Source organism: Rhinolophus ferrumequinum, chromosome 4, assembly GCF_004115265.2.
Source record: "Rhinolophus ferrumequinum isolate MPI-CBG mRhiFer1 chromosome 4, mRhiFer1_v1.p, whole genome shotgun sequence".
In the NCBI taxonomy this organism is placed as follows: Eukaryota; Metazoa; Chordata; class Mammalia; order Chiroptera; family Rhinolophidae; genus Rhinolophus; species Rhinolophus ferrumequinum.
Window position 1 is genome coordinate 61,089,152 of NC_046287.1, and position 19,763 is coordinate 61,108,914.

The 19,763-nt window shown below is 43.4% G+C and overlaps 1 long non-coding RNA gene across 1 annotated transcript in view; it reads right to left on the reverse strand.

The window, feature by feature from the left end:
* LOC117021519 (uncharacterized) overlaps nucleotides 1-19,763 on the reverse strand; it is a 109,790-nt gene that overhangs the window by 15,017 nt on the left and 75,010 nt on the right. The window contains exon 3 of the long non-coding RNA XR_004422877.1: nucleotides 1,880-2,009. This is a non-coding gene — a long non-coding RNA (uncharacterized LOC117021519). The remainder of the gene's footprint in view (nucleotides 1-1,879; nucleotides 2,010-19,763) is intronic.

Consider the following 19,763-nt stretch of genomic DNA (forward strand, 5'->3'; position numbering starts at 1 on the left):
CAGAGTCTGGAGTCCACATACACAGCTCCCCGCCCTAGCGCAAGGGAATTCCAAAATGCTTTCACTGGAGGGGTGAAGGGTTCAAGCAAAAGTCAAGCTCTGGGCTGCAGGTTTTCTCTGCCTCCCTATGCCCCTTCCTAAAGGAGCAGCCTCTCCTCTGGGTGCAGGTTTTGGGCTGTTCGATTGATTTCAAAGCAGCCCCATCATAGTTCTCTGGGGTGAGTGGGACACAGGAAGGAAGAACATCAGCAACTCAGAATGCAAGCTGTGCTGGGGAGGCAGCAACAAGGAATTAAATGATTTTTTTTTTTTTTTTGGAGTGTTCTTTGTTTCAACAAAATGTAGTTTTCCAAGTAATTGTTTGCCTGACGCAATAGAGCCCGCTGGGCCTCTGGGTATAAATCTTCCCGACAAGGGGTAGCTTTCTGCATTTTCCTGCAAGGCCAGAGCCCAGCTTTCTCTCTGGGCCAGCCCAGCAGGTCTTGAATTCATTAGTTTGGGCCACTTGACTGAGCTGTCTCTAGTACTTCTGCCAGCGCTGTGGGCTGCTAGGCACAATCCAGTCTGCATTTTAACGCAGAAGACCAGGCCTGCCCAGGAGAGGAGAAGGGAGAGGTGGGGGGAGGGGTGGGAGGAGTGGAGGGGGAGTGAGGAAGGGTAGAGAGAGGAGGGAAGGGGAAGGGAGGGGAAAGAAAGGAATAGAGGAGGGGAGAGGGGGAGTACAGGGGAATAGAAGGGAGGGGAGGGAAGAGGAGTGGAGAGTAGGGGAGGGGAGGGGAGGGGAGAGTAGGGGAGGGGAGGGGAGGGGAGGGAGAGGGGAGAGGAGAGGAGAGGAGAGGAGAGGAGAGGAGAGGAGAGGAGAGGAGAGGGGAGGAGAGGAGAGGAGAGGAGAGGGCCTTAACTATTTTCTGGCTAGCTGGGAAGCCTCAGAAAGAAGGAAAAAAGTCTCATAAAAGGTTCTCAGTCTCAGAAGAAGGGCCAGGATATAGGAGTAACATGTGGGATCTACCCTACATAGCTGTACAAGGAAGCATGTTCCTGAAAAACATCTTCATTCCTGACTGCAGGGAGAGTAAAGGGAATAAAAGGTCCATTTTACAGTGTCTGAAACGTCTCTGTATTATACTGCCCTTGCCTCTCTCCCATTTCCTTCTCTTTTTTCTTCCATGCAAGCATTTCCATTTAAAATGTAAAGAAATAAATGAAAGCATTCTTGTGCTTCCTTTCCCCCTCCTACTTCCTTCGTGCTTCACCCCAATTCCCTACCTGTCTCAAATTCCACCCCCAACTCCACTTGTTTGACACACGCAAGTGCCTGAATAAATCTGACTCTTCCCTTCCCCCAGACAGCATCTCTCTCTCCTTCAGTGCTGCCTCCTCTTTCCCCATAAGTCTCCTATGATTAAATGAGGTAGAGTGCTGGCATCCTTGGGGATATCTAGGCACCTTCAATGAACAGAGGAAACAAAAGGTCTGTCCTTCAAAGTTCATTAGACTGTCAGCCCGTTGAGGACAGGAATACATCAGGCTCTGTATTAAGTGCCCAACACATGGCATCACCCAGAGTCGGCCCATCAATCCACCTCTACCCCTTATTGATTTCCAATAGGCCATTCTGGTCCGCACAAGCCTTTTATCCACAACCCTAAGTAAAGGCTTTGAACAGAACTGTTCAATGGGTACGGGCTTCCACTCCCACTCCCATCAGGTTTGTCAAACCTAGTACCCTCACCATCTCTTGCCTGCCTTGCAAAACATGTCCTTAGGAAAAGTCTTTGGGCTCAATCATTTATACTGATGTGTGTTAGGTTAACCTAGAGATATTTGTCTTTCAATCTGTGGAGTTAAAAGATTTAAAATCACTGTAGGCAACACCTACCAGAGGAAAGTGCTTTTTCCATATTCCCGATGGAGACTGTGTAGGTAGCTGAATACTCAGTTCCCTCTGAGGCCAGCAGCCTATAGTCCAGTCCCATGAAGCCGAGTCAATAGACTTCTGGTCTTCACTTCTGGAGTGAAGAAAAAGGGCTATGAAATGTCACCAGTGCGAAACGAGGGCACTTTTGAAATCTTACCCCCACCTCCGAGGATCTAGAGGGACAGAACTCAGTGTATTCGTTATGGTTGGATAACCTGGACATACTCCTGTCCAGACACAGAATCCCGGGCTGGTGGTCCTGGGAGCCCTCTGACTGTGGGTTTCTCTGCAGGCCCAGTCCATGGATTCTACCAGTGCTGGAAACAATAGGAAAAAGGCCCACCCCTTCACTCTAGGGCTCAGATCAAAACCACGGCACCACCTGGTTTGTGGTTAGTACACCAGGAGGACGTCGGTCTTAGACTTTGATTTACATCTCCCCCAAGAGTTCTTCAGGGAGCGAGGTTATCCCACCAATATCATCGTCAATTGGCATTTCTTTCAAAGTGTCCAGCTGTGTTTGACACTGTGATAGGCCAGTGAAGCTGGGTCATTCTGCAGTGCCTGAAGCTTTCTCTTCAGCTTTGAGAGCTGTTGCTCTTTAGATACTCATGCAATTGTGTTCTTTGCCCAGCCTCTCTTTGTTGTGTTAGTCTAAAAGTGGAGGAGAAGCAAACTCATCTTCTCCAAAAAAAGCTGCAGAGGTCTTTGGGGATCTTGCAGAGGCTAAACCAGAACCCTTATTTCATTTGGTTGGTGGTCTCTGCCACAGAGCTAATGAGCTGCAAATACTCCCCTTCAAAAGGAAGGGCTGAGCCTTTGAAGCCTGGAAGGGATCCGCCCAGAATACCACAGCCTCCAGCCACAGGCAGTGCTTCCCGGCAGGGCCTTGGAGAGCAACTCAGGGTGGCAATGAGAGCGTCTGTCCCACCAGCCACCCCTCTAGGGCACAACCAGCCTGGGCCTCCCCTTTAGAAATGGGGAACAGTATTGCTTTGCCCCCTGCATTTTGGGCATGACAGAAAGAGCATAACAAGTACCATTTGTTGAGTAATTGATTATATGCCAGCCCCTGTGCTAAGCACTGTACATGCATCATTTTCTCTGTTTCTCTCACAGACCTTATTTTAAAGATCCAGCAACTGGGGCACAGAGGTTCTGTAATTAGACCAAGGTCACACAGCTAGTAGGTGGCAGATCCAGGACTTGACCCTAAGTCTAGCTTACTTCCAAGACCACACATGTCAACATGTGGCAATTTGGTTTTATTTCTATAATACCCTGGAAATAAGCCTTGATCTACATGTGTCTGGGATCCATGTGCCTACAGCCAAATAGAAAGCAGTCTATATTGAAAAGAAATTACGCCATCAGGCCAATGATTATCTCTGAGAGAACAGAGAAAAAAAAGGCCTCTCATTTAGATCTCTTTTCCCCATTTTCAGCCAAGCATCTGTTTGGTGGGAAGATTTCTGAGTATACATACTGTCAACTCCTAGTGAAATTTAGGAACAATAAGGACAGTGGGTGGCATTTTGGGCAGCTAAGGAGGATTTCCACTTCCTAATGATTTCTGAGAACTAGTTACACATCCCCTGCTTGATCCCTGAGCAAGAGCAGCCAGTGTTAGGACAAGGAGGCAGAGAGGGAAGCAGAATTAAAGAAGCAGAATAAGAGCAACAGTAATCTAACAAGACTGTATTGAGCGTGTACCTAATGCTCAAAACTCACAGCAGTGTGTATGAAGGGGGTGGGCAGGGAGCTTGAAGAAAGGGAGAACCTGAGAAATATAAGTCCCTCAAGGTACTTGCAAAGTGGTGGAAGAGAAAAGGCCAATATTATATATAAAATAGCCCAACGTGGTTTGTGTTACACTGTATGTGCTAAATTATTCAGGACAGACTATAATGGCAATAGGAGGCCAGGTCACCGGGACTTAACATAATAAAAAGGGGCTTCATGGAGAACGAAGGGGACTTTAGCTGGCCCTTGAAGGGTGAATAAGATGCAATCAGGTGCTGAGGCAGAGAGGGTATCCTGCTGAGGAGCATACATATGAATGCTATAAATAAAAACTCTAATCAAATCTGCATTATACATAAAAGCACACGCTGTTAGGGCTCAAAGCGTTCTTAGAGACAATGTAGTTCAGCCTTTCCCTTTGCAGACAAGAAAACAGAGACCTAGAGAAATCAAGTTGCAATGGATGAGCCGCTTAACCTCCTTTGGCTTAGTGGGTATTGGTCTCCATGGAAGTGGGATTGCTTTGTAGACAAGATCTCGGTTAACGCAATCACATCCTTGGGAACTAGCCAGAGATGAGATAGTCACCAGAGCAGCGGTGCTGAGTTGATCCTTTGTATTATGGTGACTTGGAAAAGAACCAGGTTTCCCCAATTCTGCTCTGTCAGACTTCCCAGCGGCAAAGCAATGGAAAGTGGGTGCTGTATGAAAGGTGGGGGATAAGGAGCGATCTTAGCCTCCCAGCTGGCCAACACACCCTCCTATTTATGTATAACTATACATAGCATACAATAGTAGCTACTGAATTGTATGTTGCAAATTAAGTAACAAATAGCCTAGTAAAAATTTTTTTAATAAATAAATAAAATCAGGTGATTTAAAAATATAAGTGATCTTAGTTTTTCTTTTTCAAAATTATTTTGGCTAGTCTGTATATTTTGTCTTGTCATATAAATTTTAGCATCAGCTTGTCAGTTTCTTCAAAAATACTTACTAGGGTTTTTAACAGAATTACATTGAATCTATAGGTCAATTTGGGGAGAATTCTTTTTTTTTTTATTAAAAAAATTCTTAATCACACTGAATCTTCTAATACATTAACATGGAATCCATTAACTTGAAATCCATTTATTTAAGTCTTCCTTTGCAATGCTTTCTAGTTTTCAGTGTACAGATCTTACTCATATACATCTTTTGTTAAATTTATTCCTAAGTATTTTTTGATGCTATTACAAATGAAGATTTTTTAAAAAATTATTTTCTAAGTGTTCATTGCTAGTATATATAAATAAGATTAATTTCTGTATTGACCTTTCATCCTGATACCTTACTAAATTCATTCGTTAGTTCTAGTAGCTATTTTGCAGAATCTTTGAGATTTCCCTCATACACAACCTTGTCTGCAAATAAAGATAGTTTTATACTTTCCTGTCCAATACTTATGCATTTGTTTCTTTTTATTGACATGGTTTGCACTATCTAAAACCTCTTAAACAATGTTTAGTAGAAGTGGTGAGAGCAGACATCTTTGTCTTGTTCCTAATCTAAGGAAAAAATCATTGGGCTTTTCATCTTAGAGTAAAATGTAGGTTTTTAAAAGATGCCCTTGGGCCAGCTTGGTGTCTCAGGCGGTTAGAGCTCCATGCTCCTAACTCCAAAGGCTGCTGGTTCGATTCCCACATGGGCCAGTGGGCTCTCAACTACAAGGTTACCAGTTCATTTCCTCAAGTCCCACAAGGGATGGTGGGCAGTACCCCCTGCAATAAGCAACGGCAACTGGACCTGGAGCTGAGCTGTGCCCTCCACAACTAAGACTGAAAGGACAACAACTTGACTTGGGAAAAAAAAACAAAAAACATATTTAAAAAAAAAAAAAAAAGATGCCCTTAACCAGGTTGAGGAAGTTCCCTTCTATGCCTAGTGTGCTGAGTGTTGTTTTTTTTTTTTTTATCATAAAAGGGTATCTAATTTTGACAAATGCTTTTCTGCATTTATTGAAATAACCATATTGTTTTCCTTCCTTATTCTATATATTTGTTGAGTTACACGAGTTGATTTTCAAACATTAAACTAATCTTGCATTCCTGGAATAAGCCCCACATGGTCATGATGTATTATCTTTTTAATATGTCATTGGATTCTATTTGCTAACAATTTTGTTAAAGATTTTTATGTCTATATTCATGAGGGATATTGTTCTGTAGTTCTCTTTTCGTGTGATGTATTTATCTAGTTTTGGAATCAGGGTTATACTAGCCTCATAAAAAAAAAGTTGGGAAGTGTTCCCTCTTCTATTTTCTTAAAACATTTTTGTGGGGTTGGTATTTTTTTTTCTTAGATATTTAGTAGAATTCACCAGTGAAGCCATCTATAACTGAAATTATCTTTGTGGAAAGAGTTTTAACTATGAATTCAATTTTTTATTTTATATAGGCCTGTTAAAGTTTTTTATTTCTTTTTAAATCAGTTTTGGCAATTTTGGTCTTTCATAGAATGTGTCCATTTCATCTAGATAGTCAAATCTATGGGCATAAATTTGTCCACAGTATATTTCCTTATTATCCTTTCAGTGTCTCTGGGATTTATAGTGGTGTCTTCTCTTTTGTTCCTCATATTGTTAACTTGTGTCTTGTCTTTTTCTGTCTAGACCAGTCTGATGAGAGCTTTACAAATTTTATTGATCATTTCAAAGAACCAGGTATTTCATTTTGATTTGCTTCATTGTTTGTTCATTTGCTATTTCATTGAGTTCTGGTCTTTATTATTTCCTTCCTTCTATTTACATTGGGTTTAATTTCTTTGTTTCCAATATTTAAAGTTGTAAACCCAGGTCATTGATTTTGTTCTTTTTTTTTCTTTTCTGATATGAGCATTAAAGCTATAAATTTTCCTCTAAGCACTGCCCATAATTTTTTTAATAAACTTTTTATTTATTTTAGAATATTTTTAGATTTACAAAAAAGTTGGAAAGACAGTAGAGTTCCCATGTACCCCTGACCCCATTTCCCCTATTTTGGGCATCTTACATTGCTACAGTACATGTCACACCTAAGGTACCAACATTAGTACGTTACTATTAACTCAACTCCCCAATTTTTTAGATTTCACTAGTTTTTCCCTAATGGCCTTTCTATTTTCCAGAATCCCTTTCAGGATATTCCATTATGTTTAGTCATCATGTCTCCTTAGTGCCCTCTTGGCTGTGATAGTTTCTCAGACTGTTTTTTGGTAGCCTTGACTGTTTTGAGGAGTACTAGCAAATTATTTTATAGACTAGCTCTTAGTTTGCTTTTCTCATGGTGAGACTTGGTGTTATGGGTTTTGGGGAGGAAAACCAAAAAGGCGAAACGCTATTCTCATCACATCACATCATGTACAAGCATGGTTTATCAATGACAACATTAGTCTTAATCATTTCACTGAGGTTGTGTTTGTCAGGTTTCTCTGCCAAAAAGTTACTCCCTATTCCCCCAACACCTTTCCGTACTTTACTTTTTGGAAGAAAATCACTTTTCTCTTGAGAATGTGTTCCATTTTTATGGCTCCTTGTATGTCAGATAAATTTGGGTTGCATCCTGGTCATTATAAATGTTAAGTGTAGAAAATCTTGATTTTGTTTTTTTTTTGTTTTTTTCCTCCGATGAGAACTATAAACTCTGTTTCTGAGTGGAAGTTCCTATGTCCAAATATTTTCTCTTTAACTGAATCACTTCAGTCTGTTCTGTACATGTATGGTTCAGGGGTCACTGAGATACATAGATAGTCAGACTCTGAGATCCTGTCTTTGGCTCTTTCCCTTCCATGATTCCTTCACTCCCTTCAGCAGCCATAATTGCTCTAGCTTCAGTTTTCCGTTTTCCCAACCCACAAAGATTTCAGCTTTGCCACCACCAACCTGCCACCTCCAGCATCACGTCACTGCACTTGGCCCCAGGAAAAAAAGCGACAAAAATGAGAGCTCACTCGGGTAAAACTCCCATCTTCTGATGGTATATATCCCTGAAGAGTCTGTCAGCTTCTCTTCACTCGACAATTTCTCACGTAGCTGCTTTTTCGCTACTTACCCAGATTTTTAGTTTACTTTTACAGGAGAGTTAGTCTTGTCAGATCTTACTCTGTCATTACTAGAAGCAGAAACCCCAGGATATTTTTAAAGGCAAATATCATGTCACTCCCCTGCTAACATCTCGTAAACATCTTATCATTGCGCTTAGAATAAAGTCCAAAATTCTTAGTGGGACCTTCCGTTAGACTCCTGAGCAAGAAACAAAAGGCACCCTGAACTGAGATTTTGAAGACAGTTCAATAAAGGGACTGTTTACGGATGTTAATGGAAACGAAAAGGGAGATGAAGGCACTCTGAGACTAGTAAAGTGGGAAGTCATTGTGACTGCTAGGCCTTAATGGACAGAGGGAACAACAGATATTACCAGAAACAAGACAGCTGGGGTCATGAAAATGGGGCACTCAACAGGAGACAACCACTGCCAGAACCCAAGCACCCAAGCAGGGACAGAGCAGGAGAAACGCCATGCCTTCTCTCCCCTGTGTCCTCTAATATCCTGCTCATGCCTCCATTGCCCAGACGCAACTGGAAGCCAGAGGGCAAAGGAGCTCAGGTGATACCCTCTTGGGGTGCAGAGTAAACAATGACCTACTCTAGCCCAGTTTTACCCCTATTTTTCTTTCCAACACAGTCATACTAGACATCTTTCAGTTGCTCAAAAAACTCTCTTTCTCCCTTTGCCACATGATGTTCCCTCTATGAATGTTCTTCCCCCATCCTTTTTTTTTTTGCCAAACTCACCGCTGTTCAGCTTCCGGTTGTTAGCCTAAATTCCTCTGGGAAGTCTTTTATGATTCCCCAGACTAGACAATTACTCCTTTTTAATATATTCCTAAAGGTCCTTGTACTTCTCCTTTACAACATATGCTCACTAGTGACTAACTAATCATGTGTTCAGATTCAGTTATTTCTTTAACATCTGCCTTCTCTAAGAAACTGAGACAAGCAGGGCAAGAGTTATTTCTGATTTGTTCAGCACTCTGTTTGCAGCATTAGCACAGGACCTGGCATATATAGTGCTCCATCAGCATATGTTGAGTGATCATGTCTGTCTCTCCTGCGCGAATATGAGTGAGCTGACTGTGTGCTATTAATATCTGAATTCCTCTCTCCTAGCACAGTGCCTAGCATATAATAGGTCCTTGATAAATGTGATTGGATATATTAATAAATAAAACTCTATTTTAAACCTATAAACCTAGACCACACTTGAAAATAATGAGTACTAGTAATTGAATGCCCACTATGAAAAGCATCATTTTACTTGTCCTACAATTTCCTCTTTCAAGTTTTGGAGGCTGTCTTCCTGCTCTCCAGTTTTGTGATTTCCATATTTCGTTGCCATGTCTGTGTCCAACTTTTGACCATGTTTTTGCAGCCTTCATTTCTCCTAACTCACACACATTTGACTTTCTAATCCAAAGGGGTATCATCTCTATAGTCTCTTTATACTTGACAGATTTCAGCCCTAGAATACTTGATTCTTCTCTTCTAGAATTTCTCAAACTCTATCATGTATCATTGATCAGCCAAGTTCAGAAATATCCATAACACTGTATTCAACTGCTAGGTTCCTGCATCAAAGAAGGACAGAACTTTCTCTTTCTTTCCAGGCCTTGTCCTGATGAGCAAGTCAATAAAATCCTTGGAGAGTCCATTTCTTCATCTATAAAATAGCAGCAATATTTGCTGTGCCAATTATGTATTGCTGAATAACAAACCACCCCAAAACTTAGTGGTATAAAACAACCATTTCATTTGCTCATGATTCTGTGAATTAGCCATTTGGGTTGAGTTGAGTTGGCAGTTCTTCTTCTGGTCTTGCTTGGGGTCACTCATACACCTGTAGTCTGCTGGCAGATCAGCTGGAGGCTGGTTGGTTTAGGGGGCCTCAACTGGGACAGTCTGTCTCTGCTACATGCAGTCTCATCCTCTGTAGGCTAGTCCAGGCTTCTTCACATGATAGCACAAGAGTTCCCAGCAACAAGAGAAGACAAAACCCCAATATTCAAACACTTTTCAAGCCTATGCTTGCATGATATTTATTTATATTCCAATGGCCAAAGCAAGTCACAAGGCCAAGCCCAGAATCATTGTCATAAAGGCTACACAAAGACATAGATACAGGAAGAATGATTCATTGGGGACCATTACTGTAACAACCTACCACACCTGTTTACTTCAGAGAGCTATGGTGAGTATCGAATGAGATGGTGCTTATGAGTATATACCAGAGTGTACAATGCAAGTTATTATTTTATCAATGTATGTAATTCTATCATTTTAATTTTATTTATGATGTATCTGGGGTCTTTCAACATCTCCTATAAAATTCAAGTTCCTTTGGGATGGTGTTATGGGTTAAATTGTATTCTCCCAAAAAGACATGTCAACAGTCTAACCCCCAGTACCTCAGAATGTGACCTTATTTGGAAATAAGTTCATTGCAGATGTAATTACTTCAGATAAGGCATACTGGAGTATACAACTGATGTCCTTATGAGAAGATGGCAATGTGAAAACACAGACATACACAGGGAGAACAACATGTAAAGATGAAGGTGCAGATTGGAGTTATGCTGCCACAAACCAAGGAATACCTGAAACTACCAAAAATTGGAAGAGACAAGGAAGGATCCTGCCCCTGGAGGGTTTGGAGGGAGTACAGCTCCATCAACAACTTGATTTTGGACTTATAGCCTCCAGAACCATAAGACAAAAATTTTTTGTTGTTTTAAGGCACTCAGTTTGTGGTACATTGCTACTGCAGACCTAGGAAGCCTATAGAGATGGTAAATTCTTTAATCCCCATTGGTTTCATCTAAAGAGGCATAAGATAGAATGAATCAAGATTCTCTGATTGGAAGTCAGGAGTCCAGGCCACTCACCATCTGTGAAAATTGAGCAAGTCACTGAACCTCTCTCTAGGCCACAGTTTCCATATCTGTTCAGAAAGAGGGTTGCAGTAGATCCATGTTTCCAAAAGTACAGTATAGCAACACTTTTAATTTTATGGGCAAACACTTTTAATTTTAATGGTTAATATTAATCATGATTATCTGAAATACATGGCAAGTAAGGCTGATTTTCCATTTATGTTGGTAATATAAAAACATGCAGGTTTTTGAAAAATCTCAATTTCAACAAAACTATGAGTAAATAATAGAACAGTTGGCATATGTATATGACAAAAACTGAAAGTGGTGTGCCAAAGACTGACATTTGGGGAAATACTGAATTATTAATATATATTTTCAAAGAATCCTTCCAGATAAGAAATGTTAGGATTCTGTGGATCCAAAAAGATGTCCAGTGGAATAGAACATAGGTGAAGATCTAAAGGAAGACAGGTAGGCAGTTAATGGAGAGATGAGAGAGGCTTGGGCAGCTCTGCAGAACCCAAGAGGGGCAGTGAGCCCCTTAGCACTCAGGAAGTGTCCTCTGATTCAGTACCTGTTTGCTCCATTCCATCATATATCCTTATCCCCAAAGCTACCATCTCACTAGATCTCTTTGCCAGTCTATGTCTTACACTATTTAAGCTTTCATGACTGGAATTCTCAGGTCCTGAGACACAAACCACCTCCCCACCCAAGAGGTAAGTGGTAATAACTATCAAGTTGGGAAGCTGGAGAACCTCACGGTAGAACTTGGTTCTGTGCTGTGTTCTGGTTTTCATACTAGGGTATAATGTGGGGTCACATTTGACAAAAGTAGCTAGTGGTGGCTGAAGAAGGTCAAGGAGCATAAAGAGGCATTAATCATAGCCTCATGGAAGACCTTAGTGCCAGAAGAGACCTTGGAAGTCATCTAGCCTCTAGTGCATCCCCATTGGATGTTCCCCAGCTCCTGCTGAAACACATCCACTGACAAGATAATCCTTCCATTGTCAAAGGGCACTTAGGCTGAAAAATGTTCTTCTCTTTGATGGGTTGTAGTCTCCCTTTTTGTAGCTCAGATTTGTGGATCTTTGAGCTGGAAGGACCCTCAAGCAATCATCTGGTTGGCCCCTGCCTTTGAACAGGACAGGTGTTGTCATCCACATTTTTTCACAGCACACAGCTGAGTCCCAGAGAGATTAATCGGCAGAGAGGCGGCTCCCCACTTCCAGTTCACTAAGTTCTCATTATGCCACAGTGCTTCATGCACATTCTGAGTGACCTCTTAGAGCTGACTGGGGCAAAAGGCCACCAGTTCTTCTCTCCTCCCATTGCAGGAATCTCTTCTACAGCATGTTTGGTACGTGACCATGCTTATCACCTTCCCTCCAACTCCTGTGCTGGCTCTCATGATTCTCCTCCAATCCTAGGAGCACCTCTAAAGCCTAGTTACAAATATACCTGTCTGGTTTCTGTTGCATTGTTGGCACTGACTAATTGGTTTTGGAATTATTACCCACTGGTCCTTGTTCTGCATTCAGTATATCCATGCAATAAGCCCTTCTTCTAGCTAGTAACTCTCCACATACTTGAACAGATCCTTCTCAAGCCGTATAAATATTTTCTTCTGTAGACTAAACATTGCCAGTTTCCCCAACTGTTCTCAAGGACAGTTTCCAAATCTCTTAACACCTTGGTTGCAGTGCTCTTATAATGTGGTGCTAAGAACTAAACACAATAGTCTAGATATAGCAACAGTTGTAGAATCACTGCCCTTATCTAGCCACTATACCTATATTAATGCAACATTAACTTTTTGAGCAGCCGCAAGACACTCAGGACTCTTGGCGAAATTGCAGTCAACTAAATCCCTAAATTATGAACTGTTGTTAAACTAGAGTTTCCATACCTTTTATTTGTATAATGACTATTTTTAACTTAATTTTTTAAAATCTCAGATATTCATGTGGGTAACTCATTTCAGGTCTTTGTCTAAATGTCATCTTCTTGGTGAGATCTTCTGAACAAGCCCACCAGGAGCTCAGGCCTTTGCCTAAACATACTTCTCTAGTGTTTCCTATCCCCTTGTCTGCTTTATTTTTCTCTATGGCACTTATTGCCATTTGACACACTACTGTATTTATGGTATTTATTTATCCTTTTTAAATCTGTCTTCCCCCATTACAATGTAAGCTCCATGAGGAGAGGGCTCTTTCTCTATTTTTTCACTACAACAACCGCAGCACAGATAATAGTTCCTGGCACTCAATAAATATTGGTTGTATCAATAAGTGAATAAAATGTAAGTGTATTTGTCAGCACAGGCTGCCATAGCAAATACCATAGACCAGGTGGCTTAAGCAACAGAAATCTATACATCACAGTTCTGGAAGCTGGAAAGTCTAAGATCAATGTCCAGAAGCATTCAACTTCTGGTCAGGTCTCTGCAGACAGCTGTCTTCTTGCTGTGTCCTCACGTGGCCTTTACTGGGTGCGTGCATGGAGAGATCTCTCTCTCTCTTTCTCTCCTCATAAGTCCATCCATACTTTTGGATTGTGGCACTTAGGCTTAGAAAGATTTTCCTCCATCATGGGCTGCAGACCCCACCCTTATGACCTCAGTGAACCTTAATTCCCTCTCAAAAGCCCTATCCCCAAATACAGTTCACATTGGGGGTTAAGACTTCAATATATGAATGGTGGGGGCGGGGGGCAGAAACAACACCCAGTTCAGCCATAGCAGTAGAACATTGGAAATGACCTATTCAAACCATCCATCCAGATAAGCAAACTGTGCCCCTGAAATGCTGAGGCAATATCTTGCCCACTCACCCCCTGACAAGCCCTCACATAAGGGCTACCAATGGCAAATTGGGATTGATGTACGCTCCACACAAGTACACATTGAGCTGCTCAGTTCTCCTTCCTGCTCGACGCTTATCTCCAAATTTCAGGACCAAAGACCCTCCCTTCAATTTATGCTGTGGTTTGGTAGGCCCTGGGAGATAGGCACAGTGGTCAATCCTTGAATACTGGAAGAACTTACCATCTTTCCCGGAATCCATCCATCAACCCGCACCTACCGAGCCCATCCCAGTATGCAACTGGTCTGTGTTCTCTAGGTGATGACAACAAACTTGTAAGACAGAGCTAACTTTCATGAAACTATTAGAGAAAAATTAGGTGCTAACAATGTGTGTGGGATCGACTTTGGGATGACAGGGTTGCCAAGAAGAGGAAAATCAGAGAGTGGGAAAAAGCCTCATAGAAGTCGTGGGACTAAATCTGGTCCTGAAGGATGGGTGGGACCTAGATAAGCAGAGAGGAGGAAGAAGGGCATTGCTGACAGTGGTCAGGGTGGGGGTGGTGACAGGACATTATGAACAAAGCACTGAGATAGGGTCAACCCCAGGGATGGGTTGGGTCCAGCACTCATGTGGAGAATGGATGAGAAAAGCTGGGAAAGAGAAACTCTTTTTCCAAATGGAATGATTTTGTTCTTTCTTCTTTCCTTCTTCCCCGCCCCCCTCCCCACAGTCCCCAGCCAAGGGACACAGGCCCAGAGCTTCCCTGACAGAGTTTATAGGGAGCTTCCCAAGTAAGTTTATTAACAACAAACCTTTTATATTTTTCGTTAGAACAACAGCCTCTCAGATTTGCTTGCTGTCCTACAACCCAGGTTTTTCTTCCAACAGCCAGTTTTGGGGACTGGGGAGCTCTGACTTACTAACTTGTGCAGAATCCAAGTTCCTTGGATTCTGAGGTGTAGTGGGGTATAACATTTGGCCAGTAGGTCCCTTCCTTCTTGGATTTGACAAGAAGTGGGCAGGTCAGAGGCAGCTGTGCTGAGTATTTATGTTACGCAAAAGGCCGACTCAGCCCTCCTTCCTGCCAAGGTCAGCAGGCTGCATTCCTGGCGGTTTGGGTGTGTGGGTGTCTTCTGGACTAGCAGGAAACTCAGCCAGGAGCCCAAGCCTTAGCCTGTGCGGACCCATAGAGGCTAGGGTGCTTCTGTTCTCAAAAGGCAGCATCAGGTACCCCTGGGATCTCTTCTATCACCCCAGACCTTCCACCCTTTCTTCACTGAGCACTTCGTTCACCAATGAACAAGACTTAGGGGAGCACACAGAAATGGGGACCCAGGCCCAGGTTGAGTTGGGATGGTGGGGGTTGTGAAGTAGACAGGAAGCCTTGGGGAGAGTTGGGGGAAGACAGAGCGACCAAGGTAATACATTTGCTGACACAACTTCAGGCAAAGCCCTGGGGATATGTTGCCTCCCCCCAGCCCCCCCCCCACCCCATCATGGCCATCATCATCCACATCCACACACATTCTCATTTTACACTGATGAAATGAAATCAGACTAAATGGACAGCATTTAAAGGGGGAAGTAAGTAGTAACAGAACAATCTGAATGTCGAATATAGAAGGGGAGCTTGGTTGCCCCAGCTCTTTACTTTAGGAATTAGCAAAACAAGATGAATTTGGGAATTAGGGATTTCTAATGTGCAGGTAAACCTCTAATTTTATTTAAAATGTGAAAGGCAGCTTTTCCCTGTCCCTTAGGCTTCCTATCTGCCTACACAAATGCTACCAATCCCTCAGGGTCCAGCTTCTCCAGAAAGCCCTGAGCTCCTCATCCATCTCTCACAAGCCAGGGAGTTTGATGCTCATAGTTCATGGTTAGCCTGGTATTCAGCTGAGTACCACTAAATGAAACCTCACCCTGAATTTCCCTGGACTCCTGAATACCTAAACCAACCCAATTCATTGTGAAGAAAAGGGATAAATGTAACAAATACAAAAGAGTGACACAAATATCAAGAACTGTGTCTGGCAAGAGAAGTACCAGGATGATCCAAGAGGCTATCAAGTGTTTCCTCTAAAGATGTGTTTGAATCAAAGCTCAGGGCCCGCCACAAGACTCAGCATTTGGTCCTGGCCCTCCACAGCCCACCACGGGGGCAAGCAGGGCCTCCCTGAGCTGGGCGTGTCTACGGTGGCATTCAAGAGTCTGACCAGCTGGGTGGGGCCTGGAAGGCAGAGTCTGGTGCTAAGCTCTTTGTAAGTGAGACCCAGGAGCCCCAGTTTAATTAGAATTCCTGCCCAGGATGAAGGCTTACTACGGCTGCCAGCCCGGGCCTTGAACCATTGGTCACGGCCCATAAAGGCCACACACGAGTCATAGAGCCAGGGTGGGGGACCTGCTTTTTTTTGGTGGGGGAACCTCAGCTATCTCTGTGATCCCCGCCTGCAGCTCTTCTCCCACCCACCTCCGGATTCCATCAAAAGGACCCTGCTCTGCAGGCTACGCGTATAATGACACCTGATGAGGACCTGGACCTCTGTTGTCCACTCAGTGGGGCCTCTGTTCTCTCCCCATGTCTTCCAAGTGGTCATTCTTGTCGCCAGCATGCCACCACCCCTGCCTTTGTTCCCAGCTGCAGGGACTGCCATTCAAAGTTCCCCATGTCCAGGATGGCTGCAGGGTAGCACAAGGACCTAAACAACCTGCCCCATGGGGGCGAGTAGTTTGAGAAGATGTACATTGAACATGCACTTTTAAAACTGTGAAATGTGCTATCAACTTTGTACCAGGTCTTCTAACGATGGAGTTGGTGGTGGCTGGCAGCTGTGATGCTCTCAGAAGCTGGTCAATGGCTCAAGCAGAGACCACAAATGTGGGCCTGCAGCCATAGAGGGGCAAGCCTGAGGCCGCCCAGCTCAGGCCCCTCGCCTCTTGGTGGCCTTGTCCCCAAATGAAAAAGCATTTGCCTGCCCACCAGTCTGCAGAGTGTGACCCTCACACATCCAAATACCCACCCACAACACACATTCCAGAAATTGCTTCAGATTCCACCTTTAAAGCTTCATCCCTTCAATTTAACATTCTGGATCCTGATAAAATGTTTTCCCAGAGAGGGGTAGCCCTAAGAGATTCTCAGTCATTGAGACTTTAATGCAAATGAAGGATGTAAGACCAGCTTAATTTAAAAAATTAGGAGGCAGAAGGAGAAGGAAAGTACTGAACTGAGCCAAAGACAAACTAAGTCATTTTAAGTCTAGGGGAAGTTCTGCTCCTTCATCAATGACACAGTGGTTGAGGGCAAGTTATTGGGACCAGATGACTGAGATTTGAATCCTAGAGCTGCCACTTACTAGCCACTAACTAGCTTGGGCAAGTTACTTAACCACTGTGTGCCTCAGTTTCCTCAGCTATAAAAGAAGGAAAGTCTTAGCACCATCCTCCATTGTTGTCGTGAGGATTAAATAGTCAGTGTATGTGTAAAGCATTTTTAGAACAGGGCCTGGCACATATGCTGAAAGAAAGCACTGTGTAAGTATTGCTATTATTATCTACAAACTGAAGGAGGGAGACAGGAGAGTCTCGGCATTCTGTTGATAAAGTATGTCGCACTCCTGAAGGCAGTCTTTGAGAAGGTCTTCTGCTTGGAATGTAGATGTTTCTTTGCTCCCCCAACAAAGGCTCCTGGAGTGGGTGGGCAAGGAAAAGTTCAAAGAAATCCCTGGAGAGGCCACCCCAGTGGCCCTGAACCCTCCATCCCTCTGCCTGCAAAACCCCACTCCAGGTTATTACCAACTTTGTTTTGCATGCAAATGTGGTGCCTTTTAATAAATCAATTTCCAACCACTAGGACCCTGTAATAATCCCTTTCACTAGGCTCTCCCAGCCCGTTTTACCCAGCACCGAATTAACTAAGAGCTGAGATTTGGGGATGATTCCTCGCTGAATCCCTTTCCCCAGATGCTTCCCCTTGGTTGTCTTGCTGATAGAACCCATGTCACGTGGTGGATAAGCCTGGCCAGGAGCCGGTCAAGCAATTCAACTGTGGGACTGGGGGCCTCTATGCTAATGGAGATGAAGGATAAACAAATACATTTAAGTTAATTAACGAAACAATCAATCATTGCTCAAACTTAATGTCCTCTGAAAGGTCTAATCTTAATGTTTCTATTAAGAAAGGTCAATAAATCACAACGTTAGTCTATGAGGGAGGCTCTCAGCTTGCTCCCCCTTCCAACTTACATATTTTCAAAATATTCATATTCTTCAAGATGTAGCTCTAATTCATTCGTTATTCATCTATCCCACAAAGTTGTTTATTGAACACCTACTGCACGCCAGGCCCTGAGCTAGCCATAGGGGTAGAATATGAGGTGAGAGCAGTAGTCTCCAAAATGGGAGGGGCACCAGATGAGTTAGGGGTCCGTAAGAAATTATTGGAAGTTGTATTTCTATTTATTTTTAAGCTTGCCCTCTGTTAATTTCTACTTTTGTGTTTTTTATAATGACTATATTATATGAATACATACATGGGTATTATTGTTAAATAAATATGCAAATATTGAGGGTACATATTTTAAAAGTTTTATCCATGGGGTACCTATTAGGTTGGTGCAAAAGTAATTGTGGTTTAAAAGGTTAAAAATAATTGCAAAAATGGCAACTACTTTTGTACCAACCTAATAAAAGGTTTAGAGACAACAGATATAGAGCAATTGTTCTCCAAGAGAGTTGTGGAAAGTGGGTGAGAGAATTAGAAAGCCCTGGAGAAAATCTTTTCAAAGTACATTTGCCATCCCCCTGACAGGGACCATCAGAATCTCAAGAGGAGAGACAGAAATTATTGTTAGTTTAAAACTCCAGGCCTTTCTGATACTAACCCTACTCCTCCCAATCCCCAGTGACAAGTACCCATTCACTGACTTCTTCCAGGAAGCTCTCCTTAAGCCCGTTCCCCAGCCTGCACTGTAATGTCCTGAGGTCCACAGGGCTAAGAGTAGGCTCGATATCAGATCTGGCTCTGCAGGATTTTTCTACTTAGCACCTCTTTTCGGAAGGGTGGGAAAAGGGGAAGATCGGAGTGCTGGCATTCATACATCACCTTTGGTACACAGTGTTAAGTTATTCATGGGGTATGGGTGGAAGGGGGATTTCTGCGACTGTGTCACCCTTGGAAGTGCCCGAGGTCTCACTCCTCCAGGCAGGACAAAAAGAGCTAGGTTATCACCACAAGAAACTCGCTGCCCTTCCTGAAGATTTTTGCTCCCAACTTTCAGCAAAATTCCATCTCCCACCAGCACCTATTGCCCTCCCGTTGCCTCTCTTGTCCCACAGGAATTCACACTGAGGAAAACCACAACCTTAGCCTGTCTAGAGGGCTGATTTGGGAAGGGAAGGAGAAGGTAGGGAGGGCCAGATGGATTATTGTGAGGCAAACCCTAAAACTGGAGGTGTCAGTCACAGAGCTGCCAAGTCCCCCTTAGCCTGTTAGCTCTTTCTGCCCCTCCCATAGCCTCGGTTCCCAAGTGGTGCTCAGCTGCTCTTTGCCCAGGGTTGGTCTATAATTGGACCAGAGCAGGGCACCTGACCCAAGGGCAGCCCACCCATAGGCCAGCTGGCAACCCTTGAGGTGGCCTGAAATACGTCCCATCTGACTAGCTTTCTCCACGTGTGATGTAGACAAAAAGAAAAGATTGGGAAGCTAGTCAGAAATGAGACACAGTGACAGGGAGACCTTGTAGCCCAAGAGAGCCCTGCAAGGAGTCAAATCCCAAAGCCGCCTTAGCAACTAGCAACTCTCTGGTTCTAGTTCTGAGGCAGCACAAGCCCGTTGTTCTCCAGGTGGTCTGAGAAGCATTGGTTCTTTGCAAACAAGACAGTCACACAAAACCAAACCTTACCTTACTTAACTGCTTCCCAGACAGGGCCTCCAGATATGACATGGGGTATAGACATGTGGGCAAGGCCACCTACATCCCATCACGTAAAGGCGGCCAAATTGGCCAGCTCTGGCCTCTACAGGAAGTCAGTATCTGTCCCCATGGGCTTCAGGGTAATCCAGACAAGAGAGCTATTTGGGGTTCAGCAAACCATTAGCCTCACTCTGTGAAAAACAAGCAGCCCCTCAGCGAGGAACTTAGGGAAGGCAAAGGTGGAAATCTGATTCCACTAAGAACATTTCCCTCCCTCTTTCACTAGAACCAAGGCAACACTCAGGCCTGACTCTCTCTATCTCCACACTGGTCTCCAGCTTCATGCTGAGCAGTGAACCTTTTCACTTTCAGCTCTGCCCTGGATGTTCACAGCAGTGGGATTTCCCCACTAAAAATATTGATTCAGGGAGAGAAATA